Source organism: Micropterus dolomieu, linkage group LG02 (genome assembly GCF_021292245.1).
Source record: "Micropterus dolomieu isolate WLL.071019.BEF.003 ecotype Adirondacks linkage group LG02, ASM2129224v1, whole genome shotgun sequence".
In the NCBI taxonomy this organism is placed as follows: domain Eukaryota; kingdom Metazoa; phylum Chordata; class Actinopteri; order Centrarchiformes; family Centrarchidae; genus Micropterus; species Micropterus dolomieu.
Window position 1 is genome coordinate 29,367,714 of NC_060151.1, and position 20,412 is coordinate 29,388,125.

Here is a 20,412-nt window from a genome sequence, read left to right on the forward strand (position 1 = left end):
TTGTCTGATGCAATAAGGAGGTCATTAGTAATTTTCACCAGTGCTGTCTCTGTGCTATGATGAGCTCTAAATCCTGACTGAAAATCCTCAAATAAACTATTGCTCTGTAGAAAGTCACACAGCTGTTTAGCAACTGCTTTCTCCAGAACCTTAGAGAGAAATGGAAGGTTAGATATAGGTCTATAGTTTGATAAAACATCCGGATCACGTTTGGGCTTTTTCAGAAGAGGTTTAATTACAGCTACTTTAAAGAACTGTGGTACATAGCCTGTTGATAGAGATAGATTGATCATATCTAGTATAGAGGTGCTGACTAAGGGTAAAACATCTTTAAGCAACCTAGTCGGGATGGGGTCTAAGAGGCAGGTTGATGGTTTAGATGAAGAAATTATTGAAGTTAGTTGGTAAAGATTGAGGGAAGCAAAACAGTCTAAACATATATCTGGTTCTACAGCTGTTTCTAAGGTTCCTGAGTCAAGACAACCGTCTTTGTTTTATTATTTTCTTTTTTAGAGGGGCTACAGAGTCCAGTGTCATTCACAGCGAGCCTGCAGCACTATCAACAAGATGATCGATTTGGGAGGGACTGAAATTAGCATAGGAGTCCTCTGTTATTTTGTGACTTGATAATGAATTTAGAGCTGATGGAATCGCATCCTTAAATTTAGCTACAGCACTATCAGACAGAAATTTTTGCCCAATGGCGTGTAGTTCAGCAATACAAACTCAAACGTTATCAAACAGTGGTCGGATAAAGAGGGATTCTGTGGGAACACTATTAAATGTTCAATTTCAATACCATACACCAAAACAAGGTCGAGGGTGTGGTTAAAACAGTGAGTCGGTTCATGAACACTCTGAGAGAAGCCAATGGAATCTAACAGAGATAAACACAGTACTGAAGCTGTCATTCTCAACGTCCACATGAATATTAAAATCCCCTACAATAATAACTTTGTCCATTTTAAGGACTAAAGTTGACAAAAACTCTGCAAATTCAGATAGAAATTCAGAGTACGGACCAGGTGCTCGGTACACTATAATGAAGAGAATTGGTTGCAGTGATTTCCAACTTGGGTGCGAAAGACTAAGAACAAGGCTTTCAAATGAGTTATAATTTAATTTAGGTTTAGAGCTGATTAGTAGCTAGAGTCGAAGATAGCTGCAACTCCACCTCCTCGGCCTGTGCCTCGAGGAATGTGAGTATTAATATGACTGGGAGGGGTGGATTCATTTATTCTCCATCACCCAGCCAGATTTAAGTAAGACAAAATAAATCAATATCATAATCTGAGATTAGTTCATTTACTAGTACACCTTAAGAAGAGAGAGATCTGATGTCCACATTTAACTCTCCTATTCATTTGCACTATTGCTCTTGTGGTTTTAATTTGGTTTGGTTTTTATGCACAGCTCCTCTTCTGTTTACCTTTGATTTAAATAATTTCAATGGTCGGGGGGCAGACACCGACACTATAGGATTTTCACTAAGTAACTCCTGAAATGGAGGAGCAGAGAAGTGTGTTAGACTGCGACTTTGCGTAGGGTTTTGGGTGGGTAACTGCTGAATTAGAAGGGCAGAGAAGTGTGTTAGACTGCGACTCTGCCTCCTGGTCTCAACTCTGGGTTGTCATGGATTTGGTCCACTAATAAACTTGGCCAGATTTCTAGAAATGAGAGCTGCTCCTTCCCAAGTGGGATGGATGCCGTCTCTCTGAATCAGACCAGGTCTTCCCCAGAAAGTCTACCAATGATCTACAAAGCCCACATCGTTTGTTGGACACCACCTCGACAACCGGCGGCAGAATGACGACATGCGGCTTTACATGTCATCACTGGTCAGATTTGGCAGGGGTCCAGAGAAAACTACGGTGTCCTACATTGTTTTTGCATATGTACACACCAACTCAACATTAAATCTTAGTGACCTCCGATTGGCGTAACCGGGAGTCATTACCGCCGACATGAATAACAATCTTACTGTATTTACGTTTATCCTTAGCCAGCAGTTTCAAATAAGACTCAATGTCGCCCGCTCTGGCCCCAGGGATGCACTTAACTATGGCCGCTGGCTTCGCTAACTTCTGAGTGGGGAAAATCTGTTAGAAACGTGAACAGGTTGATGATGCCCCTTGGGCTTTGAATGCTTACGACTACTCCTCCTTCGGACAGTCACCCAGCCACCCCTTCCTGGCTGCACAGGAGATGCCGGGGGACGGCTACCAGAGGCTAACTCAGGCCGTTCCGCACCGACTACCGGGGACTGACTAGCTACAGTAACTAAAGACTGATCTACCAAGGTGCGGAGCCGGACTTCTAAATCACGGAGCCTCGCCTCCATGTCTAAAAATAAACTACACTTATTACACGTACTATTATCGCTAAAGGAGGCAGAGGAGTAACTGAACATCTGACACACCGAGCAGGAGAAAGTAGGGGAGAGAGAGAGAGAGAGAGGTAGAAGCCATCGCTAGCTGCTAAGCTAAGGTCGCTAACGGCTAAGCTAAAGTACTGTAGCGTCAGCTACCAAAACTTTAGAACAACTATGAGATCGAACAGCAGTCACTAAAAGGTGGAAAGAACTGTGAGTGCTTAAGCAAAATTACTGTAAGAATAAGTGTTTAGCGGACAGTTGGCTGCTGTAATCTAACAAATGTAACTGGTATTTAGCGAGAGCAGCACAACACGGTACCAACACACAAGCACCGGAAACGGAAATGAGTCGACACGCTTACCGCAGTTCGTCACGTCGCAGTCACCTCATTCATTACAGTGCTTTCATGAATTTACGCTGTCCCTTTTTATATTTATGTTTGTAATGAAGACTAGAGAACACCCATCGTCCTCAGAGGCCTAGAAATGTATCCAAAAGTTATGTCTTTACATTCTCCATTTTGTCCTTTAAATTTTGTACTGGGTGACTAATATTAAATCTAGTTATTGTGAACAGATGGGTATTTCTGATACCAACGTTTCCTGCTCTAGGATCGATACTCATATAATAGGATTGATTTCTAAACTCACTAATTTGGAGTGAGTGTGTGTTTTATCATAAGGATCTTGCTGTCACCAGGATGGTCTAATTATAGTCCGTTGATAGGAACTACTTTTACTTCCACCTGTCAAAGTCATGCTTGCGCTACGGCTCTGTGACGAAGCTTCTTTGAAGTGAGCCGCTGCAGCCCTTTACATTTCCACACGCAGGTGTTAGTTTACTAGTTCGAACTGGTGTTTTGGGAAACAGTTGCATCGCAACTGCATAGTTCCAACCAAGGAAGTTACTAATCACGGTTCGGTATGTACCTCGGCTTTGAAGTCACGGTTCGGTTTATTTTTGGTACAGTAAGGGAAAAAATGCAAATTAATTGCTGCTGGTTTAATATGAACTTTTGCAAACATCCAAATTAGTTTACAATTTTTTCAACACTTTCAAATTACACATAATAAATAAATTCTATAAAATAAAAAATAAATATACTACTATACTAATAAAATACTAATACTAAGACAGAACCCCAAAACCCAACAGACTAAACAACAGATAATAAAACTGACTAAAAGTACAAAACATGACATGGCAGACAGGATCGTGACATACACCCCAAGTAGTTAACAACAATGCTTTTGGGAAACGCACCCATGGACAGTTACATAAGAGAAATAAAGAGAGGTAGGAGGTGAACACTTGTGGGGTCACATGTAGACACAGCCCTACAAACACATTGATAAGGAGAAAGAGAAACAAAACAACCACAGCCTCACTTTTCCAGAAAATGTGTTGTATAAACAATATTTTTATTTCCTGACTGTCTTTATTCCATAGTTTATCAAGATGTTCACCCTGTTCATCAGAAACTTGCTTTGTGTAATGAGTCTTACCGCATGTGTAAAAATAATAGAAAATATAGCCATGAGAGGCAATGATTGGGATCCAAGCCAGTTCCAAGCAACATTTGACATTTTCAGAGGAGAAGAACAGACGACTTAAGAGATTAAGGAGATGAAAGAATTTGGACTTTGATATAATTGCGGAAACGCAAACTTGATTTTTACAGCATCGCCTTGAGATGTACCCGACTACTGGGTGAAATGTTCAACCCACATGCGACATTTTGTGTTTGCAAGAATTAAAGTTAAAGCTGCACAAATACTTTTAAGCAGAGAGAAATAAGAAGAAAGTGTCACAGGATGCAAAAACAACTGCTATGATCGGAACACCTCCATTGTCTGACTCAACTGGGGATTTGAACCCTTTCTAGAGCAGGTGACTTACGGACTGAGCTACTGGTGAAAGGCTGCTTCCACACACCTTCTCACGAGTTGAGGTGGTGATGTCACATGTGCTAGAGCCAGCTAGTTTTGTAGTTTAAACCTAAAGAAACAGTCAAGATGTACGTGAAATAATTCTGAAAAAAATCCCATTATTTTGGTGGCATTTGATCCAAAATTGAGTTAAAAATAAAATGTTGTTCACACTGTACAAGTTACAGCAAGATACTGAATATCACTGCAGACTCACCTTTTGACCGATCTGAAAACTCTTTCAAACACTTGATATCGGCCATCTGGAGAATAACTCTGTCGAATTTGGTAGTGTTTGAAGAAAGACTTGTGGAGATGTTAATTGAATAAGTATATTCTGAAAAATATAGAGTGACTGACTTCTGAGTTCATAGGTTGCAGTGAGGCAAACGTAAGTCAAAAATCAGTGGATATGATGTCCATAGATGATCCTGCCAAAGTTTCAGGTCACGTCACCTGTGGTCCTTAATGAGTCTCTTGGCTCCAGGTTGTGGAGCAGAGCTGTAGCTCCGGATGGCAAGGGACTTTTTTTCTGTAACACTCGTGTAAATTATCTAAATATATGAACATACTGTTAATAAGTTTATTGCACGTCATATAACTGTACTTTTAATCAACAAACTGAGTCAAAAGGGAGGTCAGGTTCTAGTAGTTCCTGAATAGGGCCCTTTAAGTCAGTTTCGTCAGTTGCAATATTTTTTTACGATGAATCCTAGAAGAGAGAGAGATTTGCCTCTCTTTTGAATTATTTGGGATCCACTTTCTACAGCATGACGTCATTTGTACATAGCTCATCATCTTTTTCAATTGCTCATCCTGTGTACAGGGTTGCTTGGTTACTGGAGTCGCTCAGAGATCGATGCAAAAGAGTTTATTGTCAAAGCAAGACAAAACCCGAGCATGCCTTAGCAGACCGGTAAGGCACACTGAAAAACATGGTGGGGAGCTTCTCATTATAAAGCCCTGGGCTCTCCCCAGGGAAGTGGGGCCCCTGCGAGATACCTGCCTATTTTTCAATTTAATGTGGCCATTAATTAGTTCTACTGGTGTAAATCTCCTCTTTGATGTTTTCTTTTACGACCATCTAAAAAACCCCGTTCCTGTAATATTATGCTCCCTTAAAATCCTAATTCTTCTGTTCTTCTTAAAAACGTTAATTCATCTTTATTGTCAGTTAACTGTAAAAACACATTATCTCTTTTGTAAGGGTACTATTTCGTAGTCATAAAATTTTTAAGACATTTATATGTTATAAGACACCAGTAAATTCTTGGGTCAGGCACTTTCCAGAGTTTGGGCCCCCTTGGGCCCCCTTAAGAGCGTCTTTGGTCATATACCAGTAGCTTCCAAATTTATAGGCCCTATTTTTTAATAAACGATCTATGACTCCGTAACCGTATGTTCTGTCACAGGTATGGCGATCTATGTCTCCATCCGCATATCTTCTGTCATAGATATAAGGCCCCGAAATAATATAATAAATGGGTACACAATCTTTTCTCCTCTCCCACCAAGTACTATCTAAGTCCTACAATAAATCTCAGATGCATATGCTTTTAGTTGCATGCCCTTTTTGACCCATCCCTATTACACACATTCCACTGAACACTTATGAGAGGGTCATATCTCTTGGTCCTGTCAACTTTGGTCTTATGCAGAGAGTAGAGTAGAGAGAGACCTCAAAGTTCAGTTTAACACTCAGATCTACCTAGGGATGTTACATGCTTATACAAATGTCTGAAAAACAAGGCATAACATACTGATAGATGATACATTGAATAAATGATAAATTCTGGATAAATGATACATTCTTACTCAATATTTTCCCAAAATCATATTTTAAAGTTTGTTAAATTTGCAGTTTTTGTGGTTGGTATAAAAAATAAGAGAAAAAATACAAATAAAAAGGTGGTATGAAAACAGATGAACAACAAAACTGTCCATTACTTAAGCACTAAAATTTACATGTGCGAAAAGAATTAGTATTTCACTGTACCTCTGGCATATAATGTCATTCGTTCAGGTTGTTGTGTATTAATTCATCATTTAGTTATTTATGATCCAAAATGTGCTTTGCTTTAGCCAGGACTGAAATACTTCTAGACAGTTTTGTTTGGATATGTTTTATGTGATATTCCCATCAAACCTTGTCATCTTTAATCACTCCAAAGACTTTATTTTCATATACTCTCTCTATTTTGACAACTTCTATCTCTAACTGAGCTTTATTGATTGATTTACAATTGCCAAATATCATGAATTTAGTTTTGGTCAAATTTAATGATGACTTGTTTGCGTAAAACCACTGTTTTATTTTCTGAATTCTGAAGTGATTAAGTCATGGAGTTGCTGTAAATTCTGGCCATAAATAAAAATGTTTGTGTCGTCTGCAAATAATGCAAATTTCCGTAGTTCGGGTACCTTACATATGTCATTTATAGAGGATCACTGACCCCTGGGGGACACCACACGCAAACATTCAGATGTATAATCTTCCAACTTCACAAATTGTTGCCTGTCTTTTAAAAAACTGCTTACCCAATTCAACACAATCCCCCTTCCCCCGAGCCATTCCAGTTTACTGATTAATGTTTCATGATTTATTGTAAATGATGAAATGAAATGAAATAAATGAATACACCAAGCGCATATTTCTTTTTGTCTGTGGAATTTGTGATTTCTTCAATGAGTTCGGTCAGAGCTAGTGATTTTGACATATTTTTCCTGAATCCATATTGGCTGTCAATGAATTTGTATTTATCTATGAATTTGTCCAATCTGTCATGGAAGAGTTTTTCTAGAATTTTTGAGAATTGTGGCAGGAGAAAGACAGACCTGTAATTTGTGAAGTGGTATTTATCTTTTGTACAGAGGTATGACTTTTGCTGTTTTAAATGTTTTTTATTTTGTTGGAAATTGACTGGTTTGGAATGAGAAATTAAAGATGTGAGTTAATGGTTTTGATATCCCCTCAATTACAGTTTTTACTATTTTCATATCTATTTGGTTACAGTCAGTGGATACATTGGTCTACTGCTTTAAAAAACAATATCTGTTGAATAGATTTTTTTCCAGCTAAGTCTGGTCCAACACTTTCAAAATATTCAATAAAGTTATTGACTACGTCCTCCATGTTATCAATATTCTGGGGATAATAAGCCTGTCTTGTGCCTTTTTTTATATACTGTTTATTATATTCCATGTGCACTTAATATTATTTTTATTATTATCTAATAGTTTACTGTAGTATTCTCTCTTACAAGTTGTCATAATATTGATTAACCTATTTTAATTTTTCACCATATACTTTATCCATATATTTTTTCTTATATATTAATTCCCAGTCTTGTGCAAGCAGATCATCTTTTAATGCATCCATAGACTCCTCTGTCCTTAGTAGTGGTTTATTGTCCTTACTTAATCTGTAGCTATTGTAAACTGTAAAACCTGGTAGGTGGTCACTGATTGTGGTCATTTATTAATAGTCCACTCATTGTATTGTTATTTATGTCATGTGTAAATATATTATAGATTAATGTTGCACAATGGTAAGTAACGTGACTGGTTCTGGTCATTTAAGGTAAAGAAAAGCCTACACTGTAATCTGTATTGATAAAATCCTCTGTTATTTTGTACTTATTTGGATATAACAAATCAATGGTGAAATCCCCAAAGACGAACAAGACTTTCTGATTTGTTTTTGTAAATTTTTCCTCCATCCTATCCTTAAATATATCAATATTAGAACCTGGTGATCTATATATGCAACTTAGAATAATATTTTTCTTTCCCCTTCATACTTCTATTGTGACACATTCAAGTAAATCATGACATCTTTTCCACCACCTTGTAATTACATTTCTTGTCCACATAAAAAGAACCAACATCAATCTTATTTTCTCTGTTAATACAAAACATTTCATATCCTTCAAATTCAAAATCTTAGCCATTTATACTGTTAATCCAAGTTTCAGATATAGCAATTGTATTGAAAGGCTGTTAAAGAAGCTGAGGGTAAAGGTGATGGACTCGCCAAGCATGACCTAAACCGTACTTAGCGACTGTGGGGCATCCTCAAACGGAAGGTGGAGGAGCGCAAGGTCTCTAACATCCACCAGCTCTGTGATGTCATCATGGAGGAGTGGAAGAGGACTCCACTGGCAATCTGTGAAGCTCTGGTGAACTCCATCCCCAACAGGGTTAAGGCAGTGCAGGAAAATAATTGTGGTCACACAAAATATTGACACTTTGGACCCATTTGGATATTTTCACTTTTTAGATTATTATATTAGATTAGATTCTACTTTATTGTCATTGTGCATGTCACTGGTACAGAGCAATGAAATACAGAGAGCATCTAACTAGAAATACTTAAGCATTAATTAAATAGTATATATCTTATTATACAAAGTGTCAGGTGTGAATGATTTATAAATATAAATATATGTCTACATGAATGTCTCACTTAGGGGTGTACTCACTTTTGTTGCCAACGGTTTAGACATTAATGGCTGCGTGATGTGTTATTTTGAGGGAACAGTAAATTTACACTGTTATACAAGCTGTACACTTACTACTTTATATTGCAGCTAATTTCTTCAGTTTTGTCACATTAAAAGATATAATCAAATATTTACAAAAATGTACGAGGTGTACTCACTTTTGTGAGACACTGTATTTTCCTCTCACAGCTCTCGTATGTATTAATTGTTTATCAATTTAGCTGTTCTGAATAATTTAATGGAAAACAGACAGAACAGAAAGTGATCAATCATACAACCAGCACTGAGCTGTCACAACTCTCATGTCATCTCAGTATCATTAACCTCTCAGCTTTAGCTGCATCGAGCACAGCTGTGGACACAACAAAAAAATGTTGGCATGGTAGCACTGCCACTCTGCCATAGACTGTAGCTATGCACTCAACGCGTGAGGGTGAGTATTATTGTTATCGATTATGCTAGGAATGCAACTTGTTTCATTGCATAGTTATGTTTTGTTCAAATGTGTGTCAAAGGTACCGTGTTACGTTAAAAGTAGAGTTAGCTGAGGCTACTCTTGCTAGCTAGCATCATGCACCCATCGGGTGAGCTAGCATTATTTACCTTACATCGGGTAGTTTTCCTTTTATTATTTTTCAGCTGTATGACTCATAATTGTCTTGCTTTTATATTTGCAAATGTTGCATTGTAGCCTATTGGAAGCAGGTGTGGTGCATGTTTGGATGTATGGAAGTCCAGTGTGTGACCGTACTTTGCTGGACTTTCTCTGTTTCTACCTCTAGCACAAAACAAGCCGAAGACATTCACAGATTTAAGGCTCAGCTTGTATAGATGGTGTGCATCCTCACGATCCCTGGCCTAACGTTACATCATCACTAACTGAAGAAATCAGGTAGTGACACTACAGTTATTACAGTATATGTCAAGACCCTTACCCATCCTCTATAACATCAAGTTTGGAGATACAGTGCTGCCCCTACTGTATATTGTCCCCAAAGGTAATGGTGTCATCATGAGGAGGTTTTCTGTCAAGTTAGTTATTGTAGGTTTCAAAGGTAGGTACTTACAACAGGGTTGTAAAATGAAATGTGGTTTGTAACTCCCTTATGCTACGTAGCAGACAATATACAGTAGAAAAAAACAATCATAAAATGGTAAATGTATAAATATAATATAAACTATATTCCATGGAGCAGTGATGAGGATGAATTTGAGTTAGGACAGTATGCACCAATAAAGCAGAAGTTATATCAGCGTTATTCCTACATATGTTCTCTGTTCTGTTATTACTATCCTCATGAATGTCCAGTTTATTTAATATTTTAAAGTTGTAAAATTTGGCCTCGTGCTTGTGTGCCAGAAATAAGGAGTTGTAATGCTGCATGTTTTTGTTCAATAGTTGCTACAGATACACTGAAAAATTTACTTGGATGAAGTTACCTATAAAGAATAAATTTGCAAGAAGTAAGAGTGGCAACAAATTTTGTTTCATTTGTTGAAGACTGTAGGAGTTGTTATCAAAAAACTGAGCACCCCTTCGACTGGGATTGTCTAAATACGTGAAAACTCCTGTTGGCCCACCGCCTATCTGTACACTCCTCTATTCTCCCCATACATGGGCCGGACTTCCTTGAATCCTTCAATTTCCGGTCAGCAGGCATTGCTAGAAAGCACACAAAAAACAATGAGGCCCTTTTGCCACCCACCACAGCATACAGAATGGGTGAAGTGGTCTTGAAAATCTGGGTTCCATCGTTGAACCCTTGTAGGTGACGCAGAGCTTCCCTCTGCAGGTCACTTGTAGTCGTTTGTTGGAGCTTGGCACGCTATTGCTGGAGGGAGGACGTTATTTCACCCTTGGCTCATAAGGCTGGTTTCTTCAAACAGTATGCCAACACTGTCCCCCTCTTCTTGTCTTTGTGGGGTTTTGTGTTGGTCTCCAAGGAACAGCGAGCAGCCTACTCTCCTGAAGAGTCCTCAGCATGCTGTAGTGACTAATTTTCCATGGGCCTCAGGTAGTTAATTTGGGTTATGAATGGAAGTCGCTGTATGGCTCTGCAATGAGCTTGCAATGGTTGGTCCGGACCCAAGTAGCGTACAGCTACAAGCCTAGTAACTTACAGCTGTTTTGGTGGACAGCACCTGGAAAAGGCCTCCATATCCCCTCTGCTTCCAGTGACATCTCTTGTGGTCCTTAATGAGTGTCCTGGTTTCAGGATGTGGTGCAGAGCTGTGGCTCCGGATGGCGAGGCACTTTTCACCTGTGAATGCAATGTCACATGCACCAATCAAAGTGCTTTCACCAATGAAAGTCCCGTTTCATCAAAACATTTTGCCTTTACAGTTACAGTGTTACAGCACCAGCACTCTGTGGGGGACTGATGACAGCTAGAATGCTTCACCTCTCAGTTAGTAGAGCTTTGACCAATGACCTGGCTTCCTGTTCAGCAAAGGGAAAACTTCAACCCATTTACTGATCACAACAATAACAAGGCAGTATTTCTGTCCTTCACTCGGTGTAACTTCAGTGAATTCCATCACAGAATCAGTTTTTAAACTGTCGCTGTAGGAAAAGCACAGGTGTTAAGGAGAGTTATTACAGCAAGCAAAACCTGTAGGAACCTGACTATTGTTTTAAGACAGACAATTGAAAAGGATACCTTTTTCTGTAACACTTGTGTAAATTATCTAAATATATGAACATACTGTAAATACGTTTATTACACATAATATAATAATTTGGGATCTGCTGTCGTTCCTACAAAGCAAAAAAGTTACTGGTTTTGCAACAGATTAGATGGCGTTTGCAAGAGACATTTACCTTCTGCTGTGATCACATGTCCCTAGATAAATCACGTGTGTCACGTGTGGACACACCCATTCAAACAGCCCATTTGATGAGGAGAAAGAGAAACAAAACAACGCAGCCTCTCCTTTCCAGAAAACATGCTGCATGAACAATATTTTTATTTCCTGACAGTCCTCATTCCATAACTTATTAAAATGTTCACCGTTTTCAGAAACGTGCTGGTTTATTGAGCCCGGCCAAGGAGATACAGTGCCAGCATATGTAGCAAGGTCAGGGTGTGATTCGTACGTAATACGTAATAATAACTTAAATAAGTTGCCAGCAACACCACCCGGGGAATTTCACCCCAGGAAATAATATTAAGAGATAGGTCACACAGGTTCACATGAAATAAGGCCAGGGCAGAGAGTGTTTCACATTTAAACAAATAATTTTATTAACAAAATACTAATTAGAAACAACCAAACCAAAAATAACAACAAAAAAAACAATACCAACTACATATACCAAATTAAGAAGGCATGCCATTACTGGATAAAATTAAAGTATGGCCTACTAATTTAAAATACAATATACTATTTGAAATACACAGTGGCAAAAAGGATAAAGCAAAACACACCAAATATGAATCAGAACGTGCAAATCAATTAATTCAAACCAACCAAAATGAAAAATATACAATAACTAGACCCAACCAACAAAGAAATTCTAAAACCGGCAAGCCCGCTAAGAGCCAAGACAGAGCTGGAACTGGGCCGACCAGGCAGAGGGCAATCCCACAGGGGGAGAGAGAGCGACACCCAAAGCCTAGACACGAGAAAGACAGACCAAGCCGCCGTTCAAACCCAAAGCCGAGGCAAGAGAAAGACGGACCAAGCCGCCGTTCAAACCCAAAGCCGAGACACGAGAAAGACAGACCAAGCCGCCGTTCAAACCCAAAGCCGAGACACGAGAAAGACAGACCAAGCTGCCGTTCAAACCCAAAGCTGAGACACGAGAAAGACAGACCAAGTCGCCGTTCAAACCCAAAGCTGAGACACGAGAAAGACAGACCAAGTCGCCGTTCAAACCCAAAGCCGAGACACGAGAAAGACAGACCAAGTCGCCATTCAAACCCAAAGCCGAGGCACGAGAAAGACAGACCAAGCCGCCGTTCAAACCCAAAGCCGAGACACGAGAAAGACAGACCAAGCCGTCGTTCAAACCCAAAGCCGAGACACGAGAAAGACAGACCAAGCCGCCGTTCAAACCCAAAGCCGAGGCACGAGAAAGACAGACCAAGCCGCCGTTCAAACCCAAAGCCGAGACACGAGAAAGACAGACCAAGCCGCCGTTCAAACCCCCGCCGAGGCACGAGAAAGACAGACCAAGCCGCCGTTCAAACCCCCACCGAGGCAGCAGTGCAACAGATCACCCCTATTGTTCCACAGCGCACACACATAATCAGCCACAGTCCAGAGCGAGACAGAACGAGCAAACGATTCGCTCACATGGACCGAGAGCAATGTCGTGTGCATACAGAACGCCGACCGGTGGCTCCGCAGGTTTAGGGGTATTAACCACCAGTTAAACTGTTGCGCTACAGGCCATGACAGCCGTGACAGCACTCGCATCAGCACACCACAACGCCGGATCACCGTCGCCAACAGTCGAGACGCCCAACCCAGGTAAGAAAGAGACCAACACAGGTGCATCAACACCTGAATTTATAGGCCACGGCAGCGGCAGCGGTCCCTTTTATGTGTCTGTCTTCCCCTTAATCCCTGTAGGTTTGACCTCTTAGGTCATCTTTCAATGGCCTTAACCTAGAAAAACAAATCTGTCTAGAAACACCCATCTGATTTTTAGACAATACTACATCACATTGGAATCTGATACTGTCCATGAGTTCTCTAATCTTGTAAACATTCTTGTAAGACTCAACATTGTTCCCAGAGAACACCAATATCTGCTTGCCTGATGCCTGAGCTACTGTCTCTACCTTATCAGTCTGTTATTTACCCAGCATGGACAGTCACATATAAGAAATAACTAGAGGTAGAAGGTCAGTGAACACTTGTGGGGTCAGCTAATGACTCCAAGCTAGACCTATCTTACCTTTCCCTGTTACATCAATTAAGCCCCCTATTAAATATCTCCAACACTGTGCACATGTGGAAAAGCACCAATGGAAGTGCATACACTAATGAAAGTTCTGTTTCATCACAACATTTTGCCTTTACAATTACTGTGATGACAGCTGGAATGCCTCACCTCTCAGTTAGTAGGCTTCCTATTTAGCAGAGGGAAAACTTCAACCCATTTACTGATCACAACAATAACAAGGCAGTATTTCTTTCCTTTGCGTGGTATAATTTCAATGAATTCCATCACAGAATCCCTTTTTAAACTGTCACTGTAGGAAAAGCACAGGTGTTAGGGAGAGTTATTACAGCAAGCAAAACCTGTAGAAACCTGACTATTGTTTTAAAACAGACAATTGTCTTTTTATCTATTTAGATCTGTTTGCTCTACCATTGTTTAAGGTGAGCGGGCCACATACGTAACATGTCCCTTTCAATGACACTAGTTTTTTCTGTAACACTAGTTTAAATCATCTAAATATATGAACATACATAAGTAAATACATTTATTACATGTCATATAACTGCTTTCGGTCAACAAACTGAGTAGAAAGGGAGGTCAGGTTCTGATAGTTCTTGACTGGGGCAAACTGTAAAGACCCCCTAAGTCAGTGAAAACTCTGTCAGCTTCGTCAGTCCAAGTCATTCTGTCAACTGCACTGAGATGTCCACCATGAATCATGGAAGAAAGACATTTGCCTCTCTTTTCAAATAAATCAGGATCTGCAATTTAAATTTTTTTTTTTTCATTTTGGAACAGATTGGATGGTGTTTGAAAGAGAGATTTGCCTTCTGCTGGGATCACACGTCCCAGATATGTCACGTGTTTCATATGTGGACACACCCTTTCAAACAGCTCATATTGATAGAAAGAGAAAACGCAGCCTCCCTTTTCCAGAAATCATGCACAATGTTTTTATTTCCTGACTGTCCTCATTCCGTAGCTTATCACAATGTTCACCCTGTCTATCAGAAATGTGTGCTGTGTGTTGAAGAAATATTGTGAGCCAGGTTCAAGTTTCATGGACTGATAAAGACTTAACATAGTGTAAGATGAGATTTATTTTGTTAAGATTTATTTTATAGATGACTCGACTGATTTAATTAATGTTAACTATATATTGTATTTTGTTTCTGAGCTTTAACAAGAGCTACATTACATGGTGCACCTTGCCTGAAAAGTTAGTACCGGCCAAGGTTGACGGAGTGATATGAGGAGGAGGTGATCTTGGACAGTGGTTGTTGTGTGTGTTCCGCAGTGCATGTGATGGATCATTAAACAAGTGGACACAGTTCTCCTGAAGAAGTTGTCCACGTGCTTTTTTTTAACCTACGTCTACCCAGCACTACATAGTTAGTTAACGCCACAAGAAAGGTTCAGCGTTACAATAGTAAGGTTTATTGAGCCAGGCCGAGAAGATACAGTGCCAGCATACAACAGAACGTACAACATACAACGTGAACGCATCAAATGCCGACAACACCAAATCTGAAGTATAACATATTTTGGTCCCTTTTATGTTTCTTTCTTCCCTGTGGTACCTGCAGGTTCTTTTCATTCTGCATGAGATCTTGTTACATTGTTATTTGTCGCCTATGCAGCGCGTAGTCGAGCAACATTGGAAAGCACTCGCTTTCACTCTCGCGCAGAGCTGGACGGCCCCACCTCACTCTCATGTCAAAGGTGAAAGAGTATTTACAACTATGATAAGAGGATGAAGAGGGACTTTCCGACACAATGAGAGTGAACTGCGTGAACGTCAGGTTAAACGTGTTCTCTTCTCTCAGAGTCTGAGGTCAGCAGATAATATGTTACCTAAAGTTAATGTGCAGCTACTGTGAATAACTGTCTGTCCTGCTAACCAGCTCAGCAGCGAAGCTCTTGTCTCTCTGTTTCTTGGTTGCTTGTCAGATTTTGACTAAACAATATTGAGTGAAACATAACTATTACATTTCATAAACACCAACGGACCACGGTGTTTATAAACTGCAGCTCAGAAAAGATGACCGCTTGCTTGTGAAAATGCATTCATATACACAGAGACAGTGACCCAGCAGATTGCCGCCCAGTCTTAACAGACTTCATGAGGTCTGAGTTAGTGTCTGTTCAAACCAGCACTGGATTTTTCTAGAAAAGGTTTCCATTCAGGCTTCCTTGAGTGAAAATATAGATTGGGTTTTGTAAGATAGATTTAGATGTGTAGTACTTTTACTTTTGATTACTTTTTTAGTAAGTATTTTTAAAACCAGGTACTTTTACTTGAGTAGGTTTATACTGGATGACTTTTACTATAAAATATGAAAATTGAGTACTTCTTCCACCACGTGTGGACACACCTTCAAACAGCTCATATTGAAAAAGAGAAAGAGAAACAAAACAGCCATAGCCTCCCATGCCTTAAAGACATTCTTTCTGTTTCCTGCCAGTCCTCATTCCATAGCATACAGAATGGGTGCCGTGGTCTAGAAGATCTGGGTTCCATTGTTGAACGTTTGGATGTGACACAGAGCTTACCTCTACACGTCACTCGTTGTTGTTTGTTGGAGCTTGGCACGTTATTGACACTTTTTCACCTCTCGCTTATAAGGCTGGTTTCTTCAGATAGTATGCCAACACTGTCCCCCTCTTCTTCTCTTCCTGGGGTTTTGTGTTGGTCTAGCAGCGAGCAGCCTACACTCCTGAACAGTCCTCAGAATGTTGTAGTGTCTCTGTTAGCAAGTTAGTTAGCAAATTTGCAACAATTGGCAACATCTGCAACGTCCGGTTACAGTTTCTAGTGTTCTTGTCAAGACCACCCAAACGGAGACCAAGTCAAGTTCAAGACCAGAGTTTATCGAGACCGAGTCAAGAGCAAGACCAGTTCCTCAAATTACATGACATTGACACGACATTTTAGGTACTTCTTAAATTGATATGAAAGATCCACATTCCCAATAAAACACCCACATACAAACACTAAGAGCTGAAATCAACGTGAGCATCGCCATCGCAGGAAGGGCTGACAGTCGTTGACGGTAACAACTCATTGAAAAACTCTATACAAATAAAGCTATAACTGTTATTAGGACAAAAAGGTTTAATTTGTAACAACACATTGTATTTTTAATGGTTTATCATGTTTGTTTTTAGTGTAAAATCTTAATCTAAAAACATTACTAGTTACTGCAGGTGGTGAAAAGGAAATTTTCAAGTACTCAAATATTATACTTAAGTACAGTACTAGAGTAAATGTACTCAGACACGTGCCGTTTTTGATGTTTTGTGAAACAGGTGATAGGTAAGATGTTGGGCGGGTCATTGGCCAGGTGGGTTTGAGTTGGAGGTAGACAGGGAGGGAGGAGGAGAGAGACAGAGGGAGGGAGGGAGGGAGGAGAGAAGAAGGTTATTAAAGCAGGTGCATTTCTGATGATATGGACTTGCAGCAATGGCTTTCTACAAAGTGATCTGTGTGGCAACTCTGCTGACTCTCCTGACACAAGGTAAGAACCCTCCTCACTGTGCACAGAGGATGTAGAATCTTTTAATTAAGTAAGAGAAGTTGTTAAATAAATCAGTATTACATGCAAGTGCAAATCCTGCGTTCAGATTAACCTTTACAAAATTGTAGCAATAAAATGTACACAACCAAAGTGCTCAGTGGATCCTGTTGCACTGAATCAAAATATACATCAATGCAATTTATGAAAATGATCAAATCTATGAGAGAAAGAGAAATAAAGTAAGAAAAGTCCAGGGTTAAAAGTCATTATGTAATCTGTTAAGATGTTTATGGAAAATTAAATTAAATGGCAAAACTACCCAAATGTATTTTTGACATGTTTAAAAAGACGTTAATCTGCATGTGAGCAGTAATTATAGAAATCAGTTAAATGTAATGGAATAAAAATAGTTTTGCACTGAACTCATGGCTTTGTTTAGACTGATTTAAAACTTAGCCTGGATGCATAAAGTGAAATAACATACATTCATTTCCAAGGACTGCTTCACTGTAATTGTTCTATTAGCAGATGATTATAAAAAGAATTCAGGAAGCAGCTGAGTGATATAAATGCTATTTTTCCTGACAGTCACTATTTGCATTCATTCTTGGAGAATTAGGACCTTTCCTTTTTGCACATACCTTTGTGATTAATAAAGTTGTACTCTCAATAAAGACTTCGATACACTCTAATTGGGGATGTTAGCTTCCCTGTGAAGCAGCTGTGAGCTGTACTCTAATAAAGGTGCTGAAGTTGACATTTGTGTGGATTTGTGGTGAGATTTTTGTCTGACTACAAGTCTTTTCAGTTTCGATTTGCCATCTCTGATGAAGAGAAGTGCGCTTCTGTCATCCAGTAGACAGTCCCAAAAAGGGTCTAAAAGGGATTCTACCTATCAGCAGAGCAAAAACACAGGCTAATGCACAGCAGAGGACAGGGCAGGAAGGTTTTGTTAAAATATAATGCCTTTATTCTCATTAGATTTTGATTTTATTTATATTATATATCTATTATATTTATATATTACACATTTTGTCTATAAATATTACCAAGTTATTCTGCAAAAAGAAAACAGATATGTGGGAGACATTTTGGATGTGCACAACGTTTTAGACATGAGGAGAAAAACTTCTGAAACACAGGAGCTATTAAAGTCCAGGGGATAACTGAATTAAAATGAATTGATTAATCATTGGTGCCACATGCACATTTAAAGAAGTTACTTCAGTCATGCCTACATGTGTGCTGACTCAGCAGGGATGAAATTAAATGAGAAAAGTTGATCTACAGGAGAAACATATCTGACCGCAGTTCAAATGCCTGAGAGCCTTACTGCATTTTATAACACTATATGTTTTATATTTTGAATTGTGGTCTGTAACTGGATATTTTAATAAATAAAATTTAACTCAATGACTTATAGGAGGAAAAAAAACTAAAATTATAAGGTGAATATACAAAAGATTTCTGGGCTGGGCTAAGCCCCCAATATTTCAAGAGCCTGACAAAGCCCCTGGCTGAGATGCATTTTTACCATGGAATTGTTGCAGCTTCTAACCTAACTAACCCACTCCAGTCATGGGCCCCTGTACAGTGGGAGTACTGCAGCACTATCACTGTATATATCTACACCCCCATTTCCAGGACAATTATTGAAATGAATGGACAGAATGTTGAAAATGTCCTTATTTTCACAATTTCTTCAGGCTTTTTCAACTGTTATCTAGTCATCTGTGAAGGTTCTCAATCATCCAGGTCATAGTTATCCAACGAAGGTTGAGGTCAAGGGCAACTGGACTTGGTAGAAGATACTAGAAAGACCTCAGAAACTGTATTTAATTGAGAACTCAGGACACTCAAGACAATATTTCAAAATAAAGGCCCTGTAGAGTAACTAGGGATGGACCTTATTTTTCAAAACAGAAACACCCGACAGTCCCCAGACAGTAATGACCAAATGGTCACTGTATGTTGGATGGCCTAGTTTTAAAAAAATAAGACCCCGACCATACAGTATAAGGAAAAACACGTCTATTCATACTGTTCGTGTCCCTGCAAGCTCTGTGGGATGCTTAAAATGAGCTAATGAGTCAGTGTCTAAAGGGACTTTTCTTGTGAACCTGAGGGTCAACAATTGAAGTGCAGCACGGATCATTGCATATAGTGCCCATGAGCAAGGCACTGAACTCCTAGCTGCTTCCTGGGTGCTGCACAATGGCTGCCCACTGCTCCTTATTAGGATGGGTTAAATGCAGAAGACAAGTTTTGCATGTGTTGCACTGTGTATAAATGTATCTGAAAATAAAAGTTGATTATATCAATATTATCTACTTTCAACTGCAAACTCCAGTCAAACCTTAAAATACTCCACATTTGTCATGCAGTAAAGGTAGTATTCTGATTCATACTTAATAAACCGTTAGCAATATGAGGTTTATACAAATTCAAAATCAAATTTGGATTATTTAGAAAATTCCCTGAGTTTTCAAGCCTTCATAGTCCTTCATACGTCTTCATGCAAATTAAAGCCAGCAATGCAGTTTAGTGTCAGTTTTATAGATATTCCACATCATCCGTACATTTGTAATATTTGTATGCATTTTTCAGTATAGCGCCAGCTAACTAGTCAAGTTGAATTGTGCTTGAATTGAAAATTAAATGCGCTGAATTTATTTAACACAGACCTATAATTCTGCATATAATTCTTCTACCACCTTAAAAATTAACTTTCTTATTCTTTTCAGTCTGTCCTTGTAGTAAGAGTCTTGTGTAAGCATGCAATTAAAGTAATATTTGATTATTTAACTTAAGCCAATTATGTGAACTATAGCTAAGACATATCAGTAAATATAAATACACAATAACTGTATCATAAATATTTTTTTGTTTTATGTTTTCAGAGTCTCACTCACAACTAAGTGGTAAGTCAAAGTTTCTACGCACACTTTTTTACTTCCTGCCTGTCATTGGGACATTTTAAACATGATTTTGGGACGTAAACATGTTGTTAATAGATTCTTTTCTTTCTTTTATCTAATTATTTCCCCACTTTGTCCACTTTGTCTCTCTCCTCAGTGTGTGGTCAGCCTACACTCAACACCAAGATTGTTGGAGGACAGGTGGCCACTCCAGGCAGCTGGCCCTGGCAGGCCAGTCTGCGAACCGCTGGGTCCCACTTCTGTGGAGGAACCCTCAT